Genomic DNA, 20264 nt, shown 5'->3' on the forward strand with positions numbered 1-20264 from the left:
TCGGGTCTGGCTAGCCTAGGTTTCCCATCGCGTCTGGCCATCCTAGGTTTCTCATCGCGTCTGGCCATCCTAGGTTTGTCATAGCGCCTGGCCATCCTAGGTTTCACATAGCGTCTTCTCATCGCGTCTGGCTATCCTAAGTTTCTCGTCCCGTCTAGCTATCCTAGTTTTTTTGTTGCGTGTGGTCATCCTTGGTTTCTCATCGCGTCTGGCCATCCTAGGTTTCTCATCGTGTCTGGCCATCCTAGGTTTGTGATTGGGCCTCGCCATCCTAGGATTCTCATTGCGTCTGGCTATCCTAGGTTTCTCATCGCGTCTGGCCATCCTAGGTTTCTCATCGCGTCTGGCCATCCTAGGTTTCTCATCGCGTCTGGCCATCCTTGGTTTGTGATCGGGTCTGGCCATCGTAGGTTTCTCATCGCGTCTGCCCATCCTATGTTTCTCAATGCGTCTGTCCATCCTAGGTTTTTCATCGCGTCTGGCTATCATAAGTTTCTCTTCCCGTCTGGCTATCCTCGTTTTTCGTTGCGTCTGGCCATCCTAGGTTTCTCATCGCGTCTGGCCATCCTAGGTTTGTCATACCGCCTGGCCATCCTAGGTTTCACATAGCGTCTTCTCATCGCGTCTGGCTATCCTAAGTTTCTCGTCCCGTCTAGCTATCCTAGTTTTTTTGTTGCGTGTGGTCATCCTAGGTTTCTCATCGCATCTGGCCATCCTAGGTTTGTCATCGCGTCTGGCCATCCTAGGTTTGTGATCGGGTCTGGCCATCCTAGGTTCCTCATAACGTCTGGCCAGCCTAGGTTTCTCATTGCATCTGGCCATCCTAGGATTCTCATCGCGTCTGGCCATCCTAGGTTTCTCATCGTGTCTGGCCATCCTAGGTTTCTCATCACGTCTGGCCATCCTTGGTTTCTCATTGCGTCTGGCCATCCTAGGTTTCTCATTGCATCTGGCAATCCTAGGTTTCTCATCGTGTCTGGCCTTCCTAGGTTTGTGATTGGGCCTCGCCATCCTAGGATTCTCATTGCGTCTGGCTATCCTAGGTTGCTCATCGCGTCTGGCCATCCTAGGTTTCCCATTGTGTCTGGCCATCCTAGGTTTCTCATCGCGTCTGGCCATCCTTGGTTTGTGATCGGGTCTGGCCATCGTAGGTTTCTCATCGCGTCTGCCCATCCTATGTTTCTCATTGCGTCTGTCCATCCTAGGTTTTTCATCGCGTCTGGCCATCCTGGGTTTGTCATCGCGTCTGGCCATCCTAAGTTTGTCATCGCGTCTGGCCATCCTAGGTTTGTGATCGGGTCTGGCCAGCCTAGGTTTCACATTGCGACTTCTCATCGCATCTGGATATCATAGGTTTCTCGTCCCGTCTGGCTATCCTCGTTTTTCGTCGCGTCTGGCCATCCTAGGATTATCATCGCATATGGGCATCCTAAGTTTGTGATTGGGTCTGGCTATCCTAGGTTTGTCATCGCGTCTGGCCATCCTAGGTTTGTGATCGGGTCTGGACAGCCTAGGTTTCACATTGTGACTTCTCATCGCATCTGGCTATCATGAGTTTCTCGTCCCGTCTGGCTATCCTCGTTTTTCGTTGCGTCTGGCCATCCTAGGATTATCATCGCATATGGGCATCCTAAGTCTGTGATTGGGTCTGGCCATCCTAGGTTTGTGATCGGGTCTGGCTAGCCTAGGTTTCCCATCGCGTCTGGCCATCCTAGGTTTCTCATCGCGTCTGGCCATCCTAGGTTTGTCATACCGCCTGGCCATCCTAGGTTTCACATAGCGTCTTCTCATCGCGTCTGGCTATCCTAAGTTTCTCGTCCCGTCTAGCTATCCTAGTTTTTTTGTTGCGTGTGGTCATCCTAGGTTTCTCATCGCGTCTGGCCATCCTAGGTTTGTCATCGCGTCTGGCCATCCTAGGTTTGTGATCGGGTCTGGCCATCCTAGGTTCCTCATAACGTCTGGCCAGCCTAGGTTTCTCATTGCATCTGGCCATCCTAGGTTTCTCATCGCGTCTGGCCATCCTAGGTTTCTCATCGTGTCTTGCCATCCTAGGTTTCTCTTCACGTCTGGCCATCCTTGGTTTCTCATTGCGTCTGGCCATCCTAGGTTTCTCATCGCATCTGGCAATCCTAGGTTTCTCATCGTGTCTGGCCTTCCTAGGTTTGTGATTGGGCCTCGCCATCCTAGGATTCTCATTGCGTCTGGCTATCCTAGGTTGCTCATCGCGTCTGGCCATCCTAGGTTTCCCATTGTGTCTGGCCATCCTAGGTTTCTCATCGCGTCTGGCCATCCTTGGTTTGTGATCGGGTCTGGCCATCGTAGGTTTCTCATCGCGTCTGCCCATCCTATGTTTCTCATTGCGTCTGTCCATCCTAGGTTTTTCATCGCGTCTGGCCATCCTGGGTTTGTCATCGCGTCTGGCCATCCTAGGTTTGTCATCGCGTCTGGCCATCCTAGGTTTGTGATCGGGTCTGGCCAGCCTAGGTTTCACATTGCGACTTCTCATCGCATCTGGATATCATAGGTTTCTCGTCCCGTCTGGCTATCCTCGTTTTTCGTCGCGTCTGGCCATCCTAGGATTATCATCGCATATGGGCATCCTAAGTTTGTGATTGGGTCTGGCTATCCTAGGTTTGTCATCGCGTCTGGCCATCCTAGGTTTGTGATCGGGTCTGGACAGCCTAGGTTTCACATTGTGACTTCTCATCGCATCTGGCTATCATGAGTTTCTCGTCCCGTCTGGCTATCCTCGTTTTTCGTCGCGTCTGGCCATCCTAGGATTATCATCGTGTCTGGCCATCCTAGGTTCCTCATCACGTCTGGCCATCCTAGGTTTCTCATTGCATCTGGCCATCCTAGGTTTCTTATTGCGTCTGGCCATCCTAGGTTTCTCATCGCGTCAGGCCATCCTAGGTTTGTCATCGTGTCTGGCCTTCTTAGGTTTTTCATCGCGTCCGGCCATCCTAAGTTTGTGATTGGGTCTAGCCATCCTATGTTTCTCATCGTGTCTGGCCATCCTATGTTTCTCATCACGTCTGGCCAGCCTAGATTTCTCATTGTCTCTGGCCATTCTAGGTTTCTCATTGCGTCTGTCCATCCTAGGTTTTTCATCGCGTCTGGCCATCCTAGGTTTGTGATCGTGTTTGGCCATCCTAGGTTTCTCATCGCGTCTGGCCATCCTTGGTTTGTGATCGGGTCTGGCCATCGTAGGTTTCTTATCGCGTCAGGCCACCCTAGGTTTCTCATCTCGGCAGGCCATCCTAGGTTTGTCATCGTGTCTGGCCTTCTTAGGTTTGTCATCGTGTCCGGCCATCCTAAGTTTGTGATTGGGTCTAGCCATCCTAGGTTTCTCATCGTGTCTGGCCATCCTAGGTTTCTCATCACGTCTGGCCAGCCTAGATTTCTCATTGTCTCTGGCCATTCTAGGTTTCTCATTGCATCTGGCCATCCTAGGTTTGTCATTGTGTCTGGCCATCCTAGGTTTCTCATCGTGTCTGGCCATCCAAGGTTTCTCTTCGCGTCTGGCCATCCTATGTTTGTGATTGGGTCTGGCCAGCCTAGTTTTCACATTGCGTCTTCTCATCGCGTCTGGCTATCCTAAGTTTCTCGTCCCATCTTGCTATCCTAGTTTTTTCGTCGGGTGTGGCCATCCTAGGATTTTCATCGCGTATGGCCATCCTAAGTTTGTGATTGGGTCTGGCCATCCTAGGTTTCCCATTGTGTCTGGCCATCCTAGGTTTCTCATCGCATCTGCCCATCCTATGTTTCTCATTGCGTCTGTCCATCCTAGGTTTTTCATCGCGTCTGGCCATCCTAGGTTTGTGATCGGGTCTGGCTAGCCTAGGTTTCCCATCGCGTCTGGCCATCCTAGGTTTCTTATCGCGTCTGGCCATCCTAGGTTTCTCATCGCGTCTGGCCATCCTAGGTTTCTCATCGCGTCAGGCCATCCTAGGTTTGTCATCGTGTCTGTCCTTCTTAGGTTTTTCATCGCGTCCGGCCATCCTAAGTTTGTGATTGGGTCTAGCCATCCTAGGTTTCCCATCGTGTCTGGCCATCCTAGGTTTCTCATCACGTCTGGCCAGCCTAGATTTCTCATTGTCTCTGGCCATTCTAGGTTTCTCATTGCGTCTGGCCATCCTAGGTTTCTCATTGCGTCTGGCCATCCTAGGTTTGTGATTGGGTCTGGCCAGCCTAGTTTTCACATTGCGTTTTCTCATCGCGTCTGGCTATCCTAAGTTTCTCGTCCCATCTCGCTATCCTAGTTTTTTCGTCGCGTGTGGCCATCCTAGGATTTTCATCGCGTATGGCCATCCTAAGTTTGTGATTGGGTCTGGCCATCCTAGGTTTCTCATCGCGTCTTGCCATCCTAGGTTTCTCATTGCGTCTGGCCATCCTAGGTTTCTCATCGCGTCTGGCCATCCTAGGTTTCTCATCACGTCTGGCCAGCCTAGATTTCTCATTGTCTCTGGCCATTCTAGGTTTCTCATTGCGTCTGGCCATCCTAGGTTTGTCATTGTGTCTGGCCATCCTAGGTTTCTCATCGTGTCTGGCCATCCAAGGTTTCTCTTCGCGTCTGGCCATCCTATGTTTGTGATTGGGTCTGGCCAGCCTAGTTTTCACATTGCGTCTTCTCATCGCGTCTGGCTATCCTAAGTTTCTCGTCCCATCTTGCTATCCTAGTTTTTTCGTCGGGTGTGGCCATCCTAGGATTTTCATCGCGTATGGCCATCCTAAGTTTGTGATTGGGTCTGGCCATCCTAGGTTTCCCATTGTGTCTGGCCATCCTAGGTTTCTCATCGCATCTGCCCATCCTATGTTTCTCATTGCGTCTGTCCATCCTAGGTTTTTCATCGCGTCTGGCCATCCTAGGTTTGTGATCGGGTCTGGCTAGCCTAGGTTTCCCATCGCGTCTGGCCATCCTAGGTTTCTTATCGCGTCTGGCCATCCTAGGTTTCTCATCGCGTCTGGCCATCCTAGGTTTCTCATCGCGTCAGGCCATCCTAGGTTTGTCATCGTGTCTGTCCTTCTTAGGTTTTTCATCGCGTCCGGCCATCCTAAGTTTGTGATTGGGTCTAGCCATCCTAGGTTTCCCATCGTGTCTGGCCATCCTAGGTTTCTCATCACGTCTGGCCAGCCTAGATTTCTCATTGTCTCTGGCCATTCTAGGTTTCTCATTGCGTCTGGCCATCCTAGGGTTCTCATTGCGTCTGGCCATCCTAGGTTTGTGATTGGGTCTGGCCAGCCTAGTTTTCACATTGCGTTTTCTCATCGCGTCTGGCTATCCTAAGTTTCTCGTCCCATCTCGCTATCCTAGTTTTTTCGTCGCGTGTGGCCATCCTAGGATTTTCATCGCGTATGGCCATCCTAAGTTTGTGATTGGGTCTGGCCATCCTAGGTTTCTCATCGCGTCTTGCCATCCTAGGTTTCTCATTGCGTCTGGCCATCCTAGGTTTCTCATCGCGTCTGGCCATCCAAGGTTTCTCTTCGCGTCTGGCCATCCTTGGTTTGTGATTGGGTCTGGCCAGCCTACTTTTCTCTTTGCGTCTTGCCATCCTAGGTTTCTCATTGAGTCTGGCTATCCTAAGTTTCTCGTCCCGTCTGGCTATCCTAGGTTTCTCATCGCGTCTGGCCATCCTATGTTTCTCATTGCGTCTGTCCATCCTAGGTTTTTCATCGCGTCTGGCCATCCTAGGTTTGTGATCGTGTCTGGCCATCCTAGGTTTCTCATCGCGTCTGGCCATCCTTGGTTTGTGATCGGGTCTGGCCATCGTAGGTTTCTTATCGCGTCTGGCCATCCAAGGTTTGTGATCGTGTCTGGCCACCCTAGGTTTCCCATCGCGTCTGGCCATCCTAGGTTTTTCATTGCGTCTGGCCATCCTAGGTTTCTCATCGCGTCTGGCCATCCAAGGTTTCTCATTGCGTCTGGCCATCCAAGGTTTCTCTTCGCGTCTGGCCATCCTATGTTTGTGATTGGGTCTGGCCAGCCTAGTTTTCACATTGCGTCTTCTCATCGCGTCTGGCTATCCTAAGTTTCTCGTCCCATCTCGCTATCCTAGTTTTTTCGTCGCGTGTGGCCATCCTAGGATTTTCATCGCGTATGGCCATCCTAAGTTTGTGATTGGGTCTGGCCATCCCAGGTTTCTCATCGCGTCTTGCCATCCTAGGTTTCTCATTGCGTCTGGCCATCCTAGGTTTCTCATCGCGTCTGGCCATCCAAGGTTTCTCTTCGCGTCTGGCCATCCTTGGTTTGTGATTGGGTCTGGCCAGCCTACTTTTCTCTTTGCGTCTTGCCATCCTAGGTTTCTCATTGAGTCTGGCTATCCTAAGTTTCTCGTCCCGTCTGGCTATCCTAGGTTTCTCATCGCGTCTGGCCATCCTATGTTTCTCATTGCGTCTGTCCATCCTAGGTTTTTCATCGCGTCTGGCCATCCTAGGTTTGTGATCGTGTCTGGCCATCCTAGGTTTCTCATCGCGTCTGGCCATCCTTGGTTTGTGATCGGGTCTGGCCATCGTAGGTTTCTTATCGCGTCTGGCCATCCAAGGTTTGTGATCGTGTCTGGCCACCCTAGGTTTCCCATCGCGTCTGGCCATCCTAGGTTTTTCATTGCGTCTGGCCATCCTAGGTTTCTCATCGCGTCTGGCCATCCTAGGTTTCTCATCGCGTCTGGCCATCCAAGGTTTCTCATTGCGTCTGGCCATCCAAGGTTTCTCTTCGCGTCTGGCCATCCTATGTTTGTGATTGGGTCTGGCCAGCCTAGTTTTCACATTGCGTCTGGCCATCCTAGGTTTGTGATCAGGTCTGGCCATCTTGGTTTCTCATCGCGTCTGGCCATCCTAGGTTCCTCATCACGTCTGGCCAGCCTAGGTTTCTCATTGCGTCTGGCCATCCTAGGTTTCTCATCGCATCTGGCCATCCTAGGTTTCTCATCGTGTCTGGCCATCCTAGGTTTGTGATTGGGCCTCGCCATCCTAGGATTCTCATGGTTTGTGATCGGTTCTGGCCATCGTAGGTTTCTCATCGAGTCCGCCCATCCTATGGTTCTCATTGCGTCTGTCCATCCTAGGTTTTTCATCGCGTCTGGCTATCCTCGTTTTTCGTCGCGTCTGGCCATCCTAGGTTTCTCATCGCATATGGGCATCCTAAGTCTGTGATTGGGTCTGGCCATCCTAGGTTTCTCATCGTGTCTGGCCATCCTAGGTTTGTGATCGGGTCTTGCAAGCCTAGGTTTCACATTGCGACTTCTCATCCATCTGGCTATCATAAGTTTCTCGTCCCGTCTGGCTATCCTCGTTTTCGTCGCGTCTGGCCATCCTAGGATTATCATCGCATATGGGCATCCTAAGTTTGTGATTGGGTCTGGCCATCCTAGGTTTGTCATCGCGTCTGGCCATCCTAGGTTTGTGATCGGGTCTGGCCAACCTAGGTTTCACATTGTGACTTCTCATCGCATCTGGCTATCATAAGTTTCTCGTCCCGTCTGGCTATCCTCGTTTTTCGTCGCGTCTGGCCATCCTAGGATTATCATCGTGTCTGGCCATCCTAGGTTTCTCATCATGTCTGGCCATCCTAGGTTCCTCATCACGTCTGGCCATCCTAGGTTTCTCATCGCATCTGGCCATCCTAGGTTTGTGATCGGGTCTTGCCATCCTAGGTTTCACATTGCGACTTCTCATCACATCTGGCTATCATAGTTTCTCGTCCCGTCTGGCTATCCTCGTTTTTCGTCGCGTCTGGCCATCCTAGGTTATCATCGCATATGGGCATCTTAGTTTGTGATTGGGTCTGGCCATCCTAGGTTTGTCATCGCGTCTGGCCATCCTAGGTTTGTGATCGGGTCTGGCCAGCCTAGGTTTCACATTGCGACTTCTCATCGCATCTGGCTATCATAAGTTTTTCGTCCCGTCTGGCTATCCTCGTTTTTCGTCGCGTCTGGCCATCCTAGGATTATCATCGTGTCTGGCCATCCTAGGTTTCTCATCATGTCTGGCCATCCTAGGTTCCTCATCGCGTCTGGCCATCCTTGGTTTCTCATCTGGCCTGGCCATCCCAGGTTTCTCATCGCGTCTGGCCCTCCTACGTTTCGCAACGCATCTGGCCATCTTAGGTTTGGGATCGGGTCTGGCCATCCTAGGTTTCTCATCGCGTCTGGCCATCCTAGGTTTGTGATCGGGTCTGGCCATCTTAGGTTTCTCATCGCGTCTGGCCATCCTAGGTTCTCATCACGTCTGGCCAGCCTAGGTTTCTCATTGCGTCTGGCCATCCTAGGTTTCTCATCGCATCTGGCCATCCTAGGTTTTCATCGGGTCTGGCCATCCTAGGTTTGTGATTGGGCCTCTGCCATCCTAGGTTCTCATTGCGTCTGGCCATCCTAGGTTTCTCATCGCGTCTGGCCATCCTAGGTTTCTCATTGCGTCTGCCATCCTAGGTTTTCATCGCGTCTGGCCATCCTGGTTTGTGATCGGGTCTGGCCATCCTAGGTTTCTCATCGCGTCTGGCCATCCTAGGTTTCTCATCGCGTCTGGCCATCCTAGGTTCTCATCGCGTCTGGCCATCCTAGGTTTCTCATTGCGTCTGGCCATCCTAGGTCATGTGATCGGGTCTTGCCATGCCTAGGTTTCACATAGCGTCTTCTCATCGCGTCTGGCTATCCTAAGTTTCTCGTCCCGTCTAGCTATCCTAGTTTTTTCGTCGCGTCTGGTCATCCTAGGTTTTTTATCGCGTCTGACCGTCCTAGTTCTCATCGCGTCTAGCCATCCTAGGTTTCTCATCTGGCCTGGCCATCCCAGGTTTCTCATCGCGTCTGGCCCTCCTAGGTTTCGCATCGCATCTGGTCATCTTAGGTTTGGGATCGGGTCTGGCCATCCTAGGTTTCTCATCGCGTCTGGCCATCCTAGGTTTGTGATCGGGTCTGGCCATCTTAGGTTTCTCATCGCGTCTGGCCATCCTAGGTTCCTCATCACATCTGGCCAGCCTAGGTTTCTCATTGCGTCTGGCCATCCTAGGTTTCTCATCGCGTCTGGCCATCCTAGGTTTCTCATCGTGTCTGGCCATCCTAGGTTTGTGATTGGGCCTCGCCATCCTAGGATTCTCATTGCGTCTGGCTATCCTAGGTTTCTCATCGCGTCTGGCCATCCTAGGTTTCCCATGTGTCTGGCCATCCTAGGTTTCTCATCGCGTCTGGCCATCCTTGGTTTGTGATCGGGTCTGGCCATCGTAGGTTTCTCATCGCGTCTGCCCATCCTATGTTTCTCATTGCGTCTGTCCATCCTAGGTTTTCATCGCGTCTGGCCATCCTGGGTTTGTCATCGCGTCTGGCCATCCTAGGTTTGTCATCGCGTCTGGCCATCCTAGGTTTGTGATCGGGTCTGGCCAGCCTAGGTTTCACATTGCGACTTCTCATCGCATCTGGCTATCATAAGTTTCTCGTCCCGTCTGGCTATCCTCGTTTTTCGTTGCGTCTGGCCATCCTAGGATTATCATCGCATATGGGCATACTAAGTTTGTGATTGGGTATGGCCATCCTAGGTTTCTCATCGTGTCTGGCCATCCTAGGTTTGTGATCGGGTCTTGCCAGCCTAGGTTTCACATTGCGACTTCTCATCACATCTGGCTATCATAAGTTTCTCGTCCCGTCTGGCTATCCTCGTTTTCGTCGCGTCTGGCCATCCTAGGATTATCATCGCATATGGGCATCCTAAGTTTGTGATTGGGTCTGGCCATCCTAGGTTTGTCATTGCGTCTGGCCATCCTAGGTTTGTGATCGGGTCTGGCCAGCCTAGGTTTCTCATTGCGACTTCTCATCGCATCTGGATATCATAAGTTTCTCGTCCCGTCTGGCTATCCTCGTTTTTCGTCGCGTCTGGCCATCCTAGGATTATCATCGAATATGGGCATCCTAAGTTTGTGATTGGGTCTGGCCATCCTATGTTTGTCATCGCGTCTGGCCATCCTAGGTTTGTGATTGGGTCTGGCCAGCCTAGGTTTCACATTGCGACTTCTCATCGCATCTGGCTATCATAAGTTTCTCGTCCCGTCTGGCTATCCTCGTTTTTCGTCGCGTCTGGCCATCCTAGGATTATCATCGCATATGGGCATCCTAAGTTTGTGATTGGGTCTGGCCATCCTAGGTTTGTCATTGCGTCTGGCCATCCTATTTTTGTGATCGGGTCTGGCCAGCCTAGGTTTCTCATTGCGACTTCTCATCGCATCTGGATATCATAAGTTTCTCGTCCCGTCTGGCTATCCTCGTTTTTCGTCGCGTCTGGCCATCCTAGGATTATCATCGCATATGGGCATCCTAAGTTTGTGATTGGGTCTGGCCATCCTAGGTTTCTCATTGCGTCTGGCCATCCTAGGTTTCTCATCGCGTCTGGCCATCCTAGGTTTCTCATCGTGTCTGGCCATCCTAGGTTTGTGATTGGGCCTAGCCATCCTACGTTTCTCATCGTGTCTGGCCCTCCTAGATTTCGCATCGCATCTGGCCATCTTAGGTTTGGGATAGGGTCTGGCCATCCTAGGTTTCTCATGGCGTCTGGCCATCCTAGGCTTCTCATCGCGTCTGGCCATCCTAGGTTTCCCATTGTGTCTGGCCATCCTAGGTTTCTCATCACGTCTGGCCATCCTTGGTTTGTGATCTGGTCTGGCCATCGTAGGTTTCTCATCGCATCTGCCCATCCAATGTTTCTCATTGCGTCTGTCCATCCTAGGTTTTTCATCGCGTCTGGCCATCCTAGGTTTGTGATCGGGTCTGGCTAGCCTAGGTTTCCCATCGCGTCTGGCCATCCTAGGTTTCTCATCGCGTCTGGCCATCCTAGGTTTGTCATTGCGTCTGGCCATCCTAGGTTTCACATAGCGTCTGGCCATCCTAGGTTTCACATAGCGTCTTCTCATCGCGTCTGGCTATCCTAAGTTTCTAGTCCCGTCTAGCTATCTTAGTTTTTTCGTCGCGTGTGGTCATCCTAGGTTTTTTATCGCGTCTGACCGTCCTAGCTCTCTCATCGCGTCTAGCCATCCTAGGTTTCTCATCTGGCCTGGCCATCCCAGGTTTCTCATCGCGTCTGGCCCTCCTAGGTTTCGCATCGCATCTGGCCATCTTAGGTTTGGGATCGGTTCTGGCCATTAGGTTATAGGTTTCTCATCGCGTCTGCCCATCCTATGTTTCTCATTGCGTCTGTCCATCCTAGGTTTTTCATCGCGTCTGGCTATCATAAGTTTCTCGTCCCGTCTGGCTATCCTCGTTTTTCGTTGCGTCTGGCCATCCTAGGATTATCATCGCATATGGGCATCCTAAGTTTGTGATTGGGTCTGGCCATCCTAGGTTTCTCATCGTGTCTGGCCATCCTAGGTTTGTGATCGGGTCTTGCCAGCCTAGGTTTCACATTGCGACTTCTCATCACATCTGGCTATCATAAGTTTCTCGTCCCGTCTGGCTATCCTCGTTTTTCGTCGCGTCTGGCCATCCTAGGTTTGTCATCGCGTCTGGCCATCCTAGGTTTGGGATCGGGTCTGGCCATCCTAGGTTTCTCATCGCGTCTGGCCATCCTAGGTTTGTGATCGGGTCTGGCCATCTTAGGTTTCTCATCGCGTCTGGCCATCCTAGGTTCCTCATCACGTCTGGCCAGCCTAGGTTTCTCATTGCGTCTGGCCATCCTAGGTTTCTCATCGCATCTGGCCATCCTAGGTTTCTCATCGTGTCTGGCCATCCTAGGTTTGTGATTGGGCCTCGCCATCCTAGGATTCTCATTGCGTCTGGCTATCCTAGGTTTCTCATCGCGTCTGGCCATCCTAGGTTTCCCATTGTGTCTGGCCATCCTAGGTTTCTCATCGCGTCTGGCCATCCTTGGTTTGTGATCGGGTCTGGCCATCGTAGGTTTGTGATCGGGTCTGGCCATCGTAGGTTTCTCATCGCGTCTGCCCATCCTATGTTTCTCATTGCGTCTGTCCATCCTAGGTTTTTCATCGCGTCTGGCCATCCTGGGTTTGTCATCGCGTCTGGCCATCCTAGGTTTGTCATCGCGTCTGGCCATCCTAGGTTTGTGATCGGGTCTGGCCAGCCTAGGTTTCACATTGTGACTTCTCATCGCATCTGGCTATCATAAGTTTCTGGGCATCCTAAGTTTGTGATTGGGTCTGGCCATCCTAGGTTTGTCATTGCGTCTGGCCATCCTAGGTTTGTGATCGGGTCTGGCCAGCCTAGGTTTCTCATTGCGACTTCTCATCGCATCTGGATATCATAAGTTTCTCGTCCCGTCTGGCTATCCTCGTTTTTCGTCGCGTCTGGCCATCCTAGGATTATCATCGAATATGGGCATCCTAAGTTTGTGATTGGGTCTGGCCATCCTATGTTTGTCATCGCGTCTGGCCATCCTAGGTTTGTGATTGGGTCTGGCCAGCCTAGGTTTCACATTGCGACTTCTCATCGCATCTGGCTATCATAAGTTTCTCGTCCCGTCTGGCTATCCTCGTTTTTCGTCGCGTCTGGCCATCCTAGGATTATCATCGCATATGGGCATCCTAAGTTTGTGATTGGGTCTGGCCATCCTAGGTTTGTCATTGCGTCTGGCCATCCTATTTTTGTGATCGGGTCTGGCCAGCCTAGGTTTCTCATTGCGACTTCTCATCGCATCTGGATATCATAAGTTTCTCGTCCCGTCTGGCTATCCTCGTTTTTCGTCGCGTCTGGCCATCCTAGGATTATCATCGCATATGGGCATCCTAAGTTTGTGATTGGGTCTGGCCATCCTAGGTTTCTCATTGCGTCTGGCCATCCTAGGTTTCTCATCGCGTCTGGCCATCCTAGGTTTCTCATCGTGTCTGGCCATCCTAGGTTTGTGATTGGGCCTAGCCATCCTACGTTTCTCATCGTGTCTGGCCCTCCTAGATTTCGCATCGCATCTGGCCATCTTAGGTTTGGGATAGGGTCTGGCCATCCTAGGTTTCTCATGGCGTCTGGCCATCCTAGGCTTCTCATCGCGTCTGGCCATCCTAGGTTTCCCATTGTGTCTGGCCATCCTAGGTTTCTCATCACGTCTGGCCATCCTTGGTTTGTGATCTGGTCTGGCCATCGTAGGTTTCTCATCGCATCTGCCCATCCAATGTTTCTCATTGCGTCTGTCCATCCTAGGTTTTTCATCGCGTCTGGCCATCCTAGGTTTGTGATCGGGTCTGGCTAGCCTAGGTTTCCCATCGCGTCTGGCCATCCTAGGTTTCTCATCGCGTCTGGCCATCCTAGGTTTGTCATTGCGTCTGGCCATCCTAGGTTTCACATAGCGTCTGGCCATCCTAGGTTTCACATAGCGTCTTCTCATCGCGTCTGGCTATCCTAAGTTTCTAGTCCCGTCTAGCTATCTTAGTTTTTTCGTCGCGTGTGGTCATCCTAGGTTTTTTATCGCGTCTGACCGTCCTAGCTCTCTCATCGCGTCTAGCCATCCTAGGTTTCTCATCTGGCCTGGCCATCCCAGGTTTCTCATCGCGTCTGGCCCTCCTAGGTTTCGCATCGCATCTGGCCATCTTAGGTTTGGGATCGGTTCTGGCCATTAGGTTATAGGTTTCTCATCGCGTCTGCCCATCCTATGTTTCTCATTGCGTCTGTCCATCCTAGGTTTTTCATCGCGTCTGGCTATCATAAGTTTCTCGTCCCGTCTGGCTATCCTCGTTTTTCGTTGCGTCTGGCCATCCTAGGATTATCATCGCATATGGGCATCCTAAGTTTGTGATTGGGTCTGGCCATCCTAGGTTTCTCATCGTGTCTGGCCATCCTAGGTTTGTGATCGGGTCTTGCCAGCCTAGGTTTCACATTGCGACTTCTCATCACATCTGGCTATCATAAGTTTCTCGTCCCGTCTGGCTATCCTCGTTTTTCGTCGCGTCTGGCCATCCTAGGTTTGTCATCGCGTCTGGCCATCCTAGGTTTGGGATCGGGTCTGGCCATCCTAGGTTTCTCATCGCGTCTGGCCATCCTAGGTTTGTGATCGGGTCTGGCCATCTTAGGTTTCTCATCGCGTCTGGCCATCCTAGGTTCCTCATCACGTCTGGTCAGCCTAGGTTTCTCATTGCGTCTGGCCATCCTAGGTTTCTCATCGCATCTGGCCATCCTAGGTTTCTCATCGTGTCTGGCCATCCTAGGTTTGTGATTGGGCCTCGCCATCCTAGGATTCTCATTGCGTCTGGCTATCCTAGGTTTCTCATCGCGTCTGGCCATCCTAGGTTTCCCATTGTGTCTGGCCATCCTAGGTTTCTCATCGCGTCTGGCCATCCTTGGTTTGTGATCGGGTCTGGCCATCGTAGGTTTCTCATCGCGTCTGCCCATCCTATGTTTCTCATTGCGTCTGTCCATCCTAGGTTTTTCATCGCGTCTGGCCATCCTGGGTTTGTCATCGCGTCTGGCCATCCTAGGTTTGTCATCGCGTCTGGCCATCCTAGGTTTGTGATCGGGTCTGGCCATCATAGGTTTCTCATCATGTCTGGCCATCATAGGTTTCTCATCATGTCTGGCCATCCTAGGTTCCTCATCACGTCTGGCCAGCCTAGGTTTCTCATTGCATCTGGCCATCCTAGGTTTCTCATTGCGTCTGGCCATCCTAGGTTTCTCATCGCGTCTGGCCATCCTAGGTTTCTCATCGTGTCTGGCCATCCTAGGTTTCTCATGGCGTCTGGCCATCCTAGGTTTCTCATCACGTCTGGCCATCCTTGGTTTGTGATCTGGTCTGGCCATCCTAGGTTTGTGATCGGGTCTTGCCAGCCTAGGTTTCACATTGCGACTTCTCATCACATCTGGCTATCATAAGTTTCTCGTCCCGTCTGGCTATCCTCGTTTTTCGTCGCGTCTGGCCATCCTAGGATTATCATCGCATATGGGCATCCTAAGTTTGTGATTGGGTCTGGCCATCCTAGGTTTGTCATTGCGTCTGGCCATCCTAGGTTTGTGATCGGGTCTGGCCAGCCTAGGTTTCTCATTGCGACTTCTCATCGCATCTGGATATCATAAGTTTCTCGTCCCGTCTGGCTATCCTCGTTTTTCGTCGCGTCTGGCCATCCTAGGATTATCATCGCATATGGGCATCCTAAGTTTGTGATTGGGTCTGGCCATCCTAGGTTTGTCATCGCGTCTGGCCATCCTAGGTTTGTGATTGTTCTGGCCAGCCTAGGTTTCACATTGCGACTTCTCATCGCATCTGGCTATCATAAGTTTCTCGTCCCGTCTGGCTATCCTCGTTTTTCGTCGCGTCTGGCCATCCTAGGATTATCATCGCATATGGGCATCCTAAGTTTGTGATTGGGTCTGGCCATCCTAGGTTTGTCATTGCGTCTGGCCATCCTAGGTTTGTGATCGGGTCTGGCCAGCCTAGGTTTCTCATTGCGACTTCTCATCGCATCTGGATATCATAAGTTTCTCGTCCCGTCTGGCTATCCTCGTTTTTCGTCGCGTCTGGCCATCCTAGGATTATCATCGCATATGGGCATCCTAAGTTTCTCATCGTGTCTGGCCATCCTAGGTTTGTGATTGGGCCTAGCCATCCTACGTTTCTCATCGTGTCTGGCCCTCCTAGATTTCGCATCGCATCTGGCCATCTTAGGTTTGGGATAGGGTCTGGCCATCCTTGGTTTGTGATCGGGTCTGGCCATCGTAGGTTTGTGATCGGGTCTGGCCATCGTAGGTTTCTCATCGCGTCTGCCCATCCTATGTTTCTCATTGCGTCTGTCCATCCTAGGTTTTTCATCGCGTCTGGCCATCCTGGGTTTGTCATCGCGTCTGGCCATCCTAGGTTTGTCATCGCGTCTGGCCATCCTAGGTTTGTGATCGGGTCTGGCCAGCCTAGGTTTCACATTGCGACTTCTCATCGCATCTGGCTATCATAAGTTTCTGGGCATCCTAAGTTTGTGATTGGGTCTGGCCATCCTAGGTTTGTCATTGCGTCTGGCCATCCTAGGTTTGTGATCGGGTCTGGCCAGCCTAGGTTTCTCATTGCGACTTCTCATCGCATCTGGATATCATAAGTTTCTCGTCCCGTCTGGCTATCCTCGTTTTTCGTCGCGTCTGGCCATCCTAGGATTATCATCGAATATGGGCATCCTAAGTTTGTGATTGGGTCTGGCCATCCTATGTTTGTCATCGCGTCTGGCCATCCTAGGTTTGTGATTGGGTCTGGCCAGCCTAGGTTTCACATTGCGACTTCTCATCGCATCTGGCTATCATAAGTTTCTCGTCCCGTCTGGCTATCCTCGTTTTTCGTCGCGTCTGGCCATCCTAGGATTATCATCGCATATGGGCATCCTAAGTTTGTGATTGGGTCTGGCCATCCTAGGTTTGTCATTGCGTCTGGCCATCCTATTTTTGTGATCGGGTCTGGCCAGCCTAGGTTTCTCATTGCGACTTCTCATCGCATCTGGATATCATAAGTTTCTCGTCCCGTCTGGCTATCCTCGTTTTTCGTCGCGTCTGGCCATCCTAGGATTATCATCGCATATGGGCATCCTAAGTTTGTGATTGGGTCTGGCCATCCTAGGTTTCTCATTGCGTCTGGCCATCCTAGGTTTCTCATCGCGTCTGGCCATCCTAGGTTTCTCATCGTGTCTGGCCATCCTAGGTTTGTGATTGGGCCTAGCCATCCTACGTTTCTCATCGTGTCTGGTCCTCCTAGATTTCGCATCGCATCTGGCCATCTTAGGTTTGGGATAGGGTCTGGCCATCCTAGGTTTCTCATGGCGTCTGGCCATCCTAGGCTTCTCATCGCGTCTGGCCATCCTAGGTTTCCCATTGTGTCTGGCCATCCTAGGTTTCTCATCACGTCTGGCCATCCTTGGTTTGTGATCTGGTCTGGCCATCGTAGGTTTCTCATCGCATCTGCCCATCCAATGTTTCTCATTGCGTCTGTCCATCCTAGGTTTTTCATCGCGTCTGGCCATCCTAGGTTTGTGATCGGGTCTGGCTAGCCTAGGTTTCCCATCGCGTCTGGCCATCCTAGGTTTCTCATCGCGTCTGGCCATCCTAGGTTTGTCATTGCGTCTGGCCATCCTAGGTTTCACATAGCGTCTGGCCATCCTAGGTTTCACATAGCGTCTTCTCATCGCGTCTGGCTATCCTAAGTTTCTAGTCCCGTCTAGCTATCTTAGTTTTTTCGTCGCGTGTGGTCATCCTAGGTTTTTTATCGCGTCTGACCGTCCTAGCTCTCTCATCGCGTCTAGCCATCCTAGGTTTCTCATCTGGCCTGGCCATCCCAGGTTTCTCATCGCGTCTGGCCCTCCTAGGTTTCGCATCGCATCTGGCCATCTTAGGTTTGGGATCGGTTCTGGCCATTAGGTTATAGGTTTCTCATCGCGTCTGCCCATCCTATGTTTCTCATTGCGTCTGTCCATCCTAGGTTTTTCATCGCGTCTGGCTATCATAAGTTTCTCGTCCCGTCTGGCTATCCTCGTTTTTCGTTGCGTCTGGCCATCCTAGGATTATCATCGCATATGGGCATCCTAAGTTTGTGATTGGGTCTGGCCATCCTAGGTTTCTCATCGTGTCTGGCCATCCTAGGTTTGTGATCGGGTCTTGCCAGCCTAGGTTTCACATTGCGACTTCTCATCACATCTGGCTATCATAAGTTTCTCGTCCCGTCTGGCTATCCTCGTTTTTCGTCGCGTCTGGCCATCCTAGGTTTGTCATCGCATCTGGCCATCCTAGGTTTGGGATCGGGTCTGGCCATCCTAGGTTTCTCATCGCGTCTGGCCATCCTAGGTTTGTGATCGGGTCTGGCCATCTTAGGTTTCTCATCGCGTCTGGCCATCCTAGGTTCCTCATCACGTCTGGCCAGCCTAGGTTTCTCATTGCGTCTGGCCATCCTAGGTTTCTCATCGCATCTGGCCATCCTAGGTTTCTCATCGTGTCTGGCCATCCTAGGTTTGTGATTGGGCCTCGCCATCCTAGGATTCTCATTGCGTCTGGCTATCCTAGGTTTCTCATCGCGTCTGGCCATCCTAGGTTTCCCATTGTGTCTGGCCATCCTAGGTTTCTCATCGCGTCTGGCCATCCTTGGTTTGTGATCGGGTCTGGCCATCGTAGGTTTCTCATCGCGTCTGCCCATCCTATGTTTCTCATTGCGTCTGTCCATCCTAGGTTTTTCATCGCGTCTGGCCATCCTGGGTTTGTCATCGCGTCTGGCCATCCTAGGTTTGTCATCGCGTCTGGCCATCCTAGGTTTGTGATCGGGTCTGGCCATCATAGGTTTCTCATCATGTCTGGCCATCATAGGTTTCTCATCATGTCTGGCCATCCTAGGTTCCTCATCACGTCTGGCCAGCCTAGGTTTCTCATTGCATCTGGCCATCCTAGGTTTCTCATTGCGTCTGGCCATCCTAGGTTTCTCATCGCGTCTGGCCATCCTAGGTTTCTCATCGCGTCTGGCCATCCTAGGTTTCTCATCGCGTCTGGCCATCCTAGGTTTCTCATCACGTCTGGCCATCCTTGGTTTGTGATCTGGTCTGGCCATCCTAGGTTTGTGATCGGGTCTTGCCAGCCTAGGTTTCACATTGCGACTTCTCATCACATCTGGCTATCATAAGTTTCTCGTCCCGTCTGGCTATCCTCGTTTTTCGTCGCGTCTGGCCATCCTAGGATTATCATCGCATATGGGCATCCTAAGTTTGTGATTGGGTCTGGCCATCCTAGGTTTGTCATTGCGTCTGGCCATCCTAGGTTTGTGATCGGGTCTGGCCAGCCTAGGTTTCTCATTGCGACTTCTCATCGCATCTGGATATCATAAGTTTCTCGTCCCGTCTGGCTATCCTCGTTTTTCGTCGCGTCTGGCCATCCTAGGATTATCATCGCATATGGGCATCCTAAGTTTGTGATTGGGTCTGGCCATCCTAGGTTTGTCATCGCGTCTGGCCATCCTAGGTTTGTGATTGTTCTGGCCAGCCTAGGTTTCACATTGCGACTTCTCATCGCATCTGGCTATCATAAGTTTCTCGTCCCGTCTGGCTATCCTCGTTTTTCGTCGCGTCTGGCCATCCTAGGATTATCATCGCATATGGGCATCCTAAGTTTGTGATTGGGTCTGGCCATCCTAGGTTTGTCATTGCGTCTGGCCATCCTAGGTTTGTGATCGGGTCTGGCCAGCCTAGGTTTCTCATTGCGACTTCTCATCGCATCTGGATATCATAAGTTTCTCGTCCCGTCTGGCTATCCTCGTTTTTCGTCGCGTCTGGCCATCCTAGGATTATCATCGCATATGGGCATCCTAAGTTTCTCATCGTGTCTGGCCATCCTAGGTTTGTGATTGGGCCTAGCCATCCTACGTTTCTCATCGTGTCTGGCCCTCCTAGATTTCGCATCGCATCTGGCCATCTTAGGTTTGGGATAGGGTCTGGCCATCCTAGGTTTCTCATGGCGTCTGGCCATCATAGGCTTCTCATCGCGTCTGGCCATCCTAGGTTTCCCATTGTGTCTGGCCATCCTAGGTTTCTCATCACGTCTGGCCATCCTTGGTTTGTGATCTGGTCTGGCCATCCTAGGTTTGTGATCGGGTCTTGCCAGCCTAGGTTTCACATTGCGACTTCTCATCACATCTGGCTATCATAAGTTTCTCGTCCCGTCTGGCTATCCTCGTTTTTCGTCGCGTCTGGCCATCCTAGGATTATCATCGCATATGGGCATCCTAAGTTTGTGATTGGGTCTGGCCATCCTAGGTTTGTCATTGCGTCTGGCCATCCTAGGTTTGTGATCGGGTCTGGCCAGCTTAGGTTTCTCATTGCGACTTCTCATCGCATCTGGATATCATAAGTTTCTCGTCCCGTCTGGCTATCCTCGTTTTTCGTCGCGTCTGGCCATCCTAGGATTATCATCGCATATGGGCATCCTAAGTTTGTGATTGGGTCTGGCCATCCTAGGTTTGTCATCGCGTCTGGCCATCCTAGGTTTGTGATTGGGTCTGGCCAGCCTAGGTTTCACATTGCGACTTCTCATCGCATCTGGCTATCATAAGTTTCTCGTCCCGTCTGGCTATCCTCGTTTTTCGTCGCGTCTGGCCATCCTAGGATTATCATCGCATATGGGCATCCTAAGTTTGTGATTGGGTCTGGCCATCCTAGGTTTGTCATTGCGTCTGGCCATCCTAGGTTTGTGATCGGGTCTGGCCAGCCTAGGTTTCTCATTGCGACTTCTCATCGCATCTGGATATCATAAGTTTCTCGTCCCGTCTGGCTATCCTCGTTTTTCGTCGCGTCTGGCCATCCTAGGATTATCATCGCATATGGGCATCCTAAGTTTGTGATTGGGTCT

The sequence above is a fragment of the Sander lucioperca genome, chromosome 4 (assembly GCF_008315115.2).
Source record: "Sander lucioperca isolate FBNREF2018 chromosome 4, SLUC_FBN_1.2, whole genome shotgun sequence".
NCBI classification, from domain to species: Eukaryota; Metazoa; Chordata; class Actinopteri; order Perciformes; family Percidae; genus Sander; species Sander lucioperca.